The sequence below is a fragment of the Vigna unguiculata genome, chromosome 8 (genome assembly GCF_037176805.1).
Source record: "Vigna unguiculata cultivar grain cowpea cultivar isolate G323 ecotype 2 chromosome 8, ASM3717680v1, whole genome shotgun sequence".
Lineage (NCBI taxonomy): Eukaryota > Viridiplantae > Streptophyta > Magnoliopsida > Fabales > Fabaceae > Vigna > Vigna unguiculata.
Genome location: NC_140799.1, coordinates 38,261,906 through 38,266,149, shown reverse-complemented (window position 1 = coordinate 38,266,149; position 4,244 = coordinate 38,261,906).

The window sequence follows — 4,244 nt, the reverse complement described above, 5'->3', positions numbered from 1 at the left end:
ATTAAGAGAGTGAGTGAGGTCATTGAATTTTTAACAGAATGAGTAGGTGAAAACTAAATCAGGGTTGACCTAGCATGGCGTTAAAATTTCATGATGACTTCACGAGCTTTGGAATCAGGCAGCAAAAGGTGATCAGTTAGAGCACTGAGTTTGGGAATTAAAATACCCCACACTGTTTCAGACACTACTCCAAATCCAAAATTGCTCAGTGTCTCAGTACTACACCCACGGTAAACATTTACTGGTCCCCAACACAGCCCTTCATTTTTATTTTTTTTATGCAGAAACCACACATTATTAACATTCACTCTTTTCAATTTACTGTGTTTTGCATTCAAATATATACACAATAACTGTTGTAAAACAATATGAGATAAAACATGTTACAACATCAGACATTTTTTTCCTTAAAATTTTTGAGGTTTTTTTAGGTTGTTGGTGATGTATTTTTGATTAGGTGTGAGAAAGATGGTGGAGTGTGAAGAGGGGTGAGAGAGCATTTAATGAGAACCCCATCTGAGATTGACCTTACACTGCAACGCAGGGCTCAATTATGAGACTGCAACGTAGAGTTATTACATAAGACGTGAGAATTAGGGCTTTGAGCTTTGCTTTATGTGAATTTGGAAATAGCAGGCAAAGGGACAAAAGCAACATTCAGTAAAGTAGGACTGGTGGGGAAGATCCCTTTGTAGCTAAGTTCATAGGGTTTTGTTTATGTTCTTTCTCTGTCAATCAGAATGGTAGGAACCAAAAACCCAACAATTTATGCATTTTTCTGTGATCCTGCAATCTGCTATGTATATATCTGTGTGTGCCAACCCTCTTCATCTGCAATCTGCTTCCTAATATCTATTATTCAACATTATTCAACATCGAATCCTCACCCTGCATGGCCCCATTCAAATTCAAACCCCTCCTACAGTTAATGTCTGTGCATGCATATGCTTCTCTCCCTCTACTTTTCATTTTCAATAATTCTCATTTTACTTTCAAACTTACATGTTTTTCATTCATATATGCAAATTGAAAAATATATATATATCTACACATCTTATTTTATTTAATAATGAAATAATGTACCTTTTAACAAACCATATCAGATATTTCTACTTTTAGTCCTTTTTATAAACATATTTTATTAGTGCTTTCTTATAAAGAAAGATGAGAATATGTGGTAATATATATAAATTATGCAAAACTTTGCATATATCATGAGAATGATTTACGTTATTGGTTGGGTTTTTCAGAAAACATATTGAAAATTTAATTGGAAACAACTTAATTTTTAAAATTAGAAAAAAATTAAGAATAACACAACTCTAAGTTCCTCTACCTTGCAAGCTACATGTGAGTATATTCTCATTTATAGATGTATGATGTAAATTAACTGTGCTTCTCTAAAAATGCAACATGTGAGTAGATTCTCTTGTTCATGGGACAGAAGGACCTAGAATTTGTTTCTTCAAATAAAATAAAATAAAGTAGAGTCCAAAAATAATATCGAAAACAGAAACTAAAAAAAAGTTCAAATGGGTGAAAACAAAACCTGTGATTTCCCAGCTGGGTAAAAAAATCAGAATGGTAGAGGATCCCATAAAAGTAATTGTTTATTGGATTGATACACACAGGTTTGACGAATAAGGAATGGTTAAAAACTTGCAGAGAGTAAATTCAATGGTCAAAAGTCAGAACTTAAATCATTAATATATCTCAACAGCTAGCTAACAGTTTTTTCAGTAGACATGATTATGAAATTAACTCATCTAGATTCTCACCTTGTGTATATATAGACCTGTCAAAAACTCGTTAATAAGAAAGTTAACACAACAGTGTGAATAATATACTTTCAAACTTCAAACACCATGATTGAATTTTTTTCTTTATAACATCTCAGCATCACTATAGTATTTAGTATACTTTTAACATCTTAATTTTTCATATTCAATTCTTTTAGCATCTTACAGAACTGTTGTATTATGCAGATTGTGGATTGGGTTTGGGAAGAAGATGCTAACTGTTTATATCAGTAGAAAAAGTCAGATATATATTAAACCACAACAAGTTAATTAATCAGCATGCAAATTAGTAATATGTTAATCAATTGACATTAAACTATTCATTTCTGAGCAAGTTTTGAGCACATTTAACAACAGAACAAAGTGATTAATGTTCATGATTGTGTAATCCAGTGTACTGAATAACCCTTAAGGAAGAAAGATACAATGGAGGTAGAAATGCAAGCAAAGAAGTGATATGTACGAAGAGCTAAAGAAACAAAAGCATTCACGGTTTAAAATGAAACCAAAATATTTTGCAGTTTGGTAGGAAGAGAATGTCAGCAGAACCTGACATCATAATTTAAGAGGGCAGAGTGTCCATATCCAAGCAGGAATAGTGGGTTCATTTTTTGAATCCCAAGAAAACAAACTCTCATTATCCTTCCTGTCTCACCCTAGCTAGAAAGGGACACATCAACCCTAATTTTACGTGCAGGTAATCATCATTTATATTCACCACCGCTTCGGTGTTTGATGTCTTTTTTTGCATTTTTCTTTTCTCACTCTTAAATTTATTTCATTTATTAATTATGGACTGTGCTGATGGGGCTGAGTTTTTTCGTTATATATAGCTCCCCTTACTCTCATATCTCATGCCACTGTTCAAAGCTGAGCTGAAATCACAAGAAACACTCTTTCGGCTCAACTTCAACCACCTTTGTCTAGGTTTTCAACATGTCCTGTGTAATGCAGGACAAGCTCTTGCACGACAAGCTCTTGAAGCTCCTTGTCATGATTCCTCCGAATGAAGGTGGTCAAAATACTCCTACTACCATGATGTGGTAGATGTTAAGGCGGTATCTCTCCTGAGCTTATTCTTCTTACGTTTTTCATTTCGTTTCTCTATCTTTATGAATAATGTCCAAGTTTTCTTGACCTTGCAAGTCCAAAAACTGAGAATTTAGGTCGAGATTACTTGTAGTTTATTCATAAAACTATTAGTTTTAGTAGATTAGGTACAAAATGGTAGGATGTAGAAATTTGACGCTATCCCTCCTTGAGCTTGTTAGTTTACCATTTATCTTTTGTCCATGTGTATTTTGCTTTGTGCAATAAATGTATTCTTCCTTTCCTAATCAGTGGAGATAATGAATGGTTCATGGCATCATATATTTGTCTCTTTTGAGTTGAAGAATTGATTTCTAACCTTCGTCTTGGAACTTACAGAACAGAACTGCTATTCATTCTTGTTAATACATATCACGAATGGATATTACGAAGACAAGAGAAAAAAGAAAAAAAAAATACAAAGCTTGAAAAAATAAAAAAGCATCAGGAATATGGAAAGAGATAAAATACAGTAACAATTTTTTCTTTAGCGTTAAGTTATTTTCTTCTTCTTATTCTCTTCGTTAACTTGTTTTCCTCTCGTTAACTTGTTCCTCATTATCAAAGTAAATATAAGGAATATAAGGCTTAAAACATAAAAGAGTTTATGCGTTAACTTGTTTTCCTTATGAATGAAGTAAATACAAGGCTTAAAAAAAAAAGTCAAATAGGTAATATTTTTTTCCGCGTTAACTTGTTCTCTTCCTGGTGAGAAATTAATAGTCAGTAAACTCACTATCCAATTTTAAGATTTTTGCTGAAGACATTAAAAAAAAAAGTAGTTTAAAAAAAGTACTTTTCCAATATTTCCATCATTCCATATTGATTGAAAAAAAATTATATGAAACATTATAATGAGGTAGTAAAGTATCTTCTTTAGTTGATTTTGAGTTGGAAAAAGTTTCTTTTTCATTAATAAGAGAGTAATATAAGAATATAAGAAAAGAAGTTCTTATAGTGCGTATATTTTCTCATTTTAAAAAACAAATTCATTATATAAGAATTGATTGAGAATAATTAGTAGTTATAAATGTAGTGAATCAGCACTTCATTGCATAATCAGATGTGTAGTAGTTATAAATGTAGTCCAAATAATTTATATTAACTTATTTATACAAGTTGCAATCAAATATCGAACCTAAACATAGTTTAAATAAAATGTTAGTCCCAGAGAATATGATGTCTAGCAATTAGTTGAATAATATTTCTTTTAAGAAGAAAATAAAGTTAATGAATTTATTTTATAATCGTAATTGATTTTTATAGTTTTCTTTATGTTTTTAGTATGCTTTTATATATATATATATATATATATATATATATATATATATATATATATATATATATATATACTAA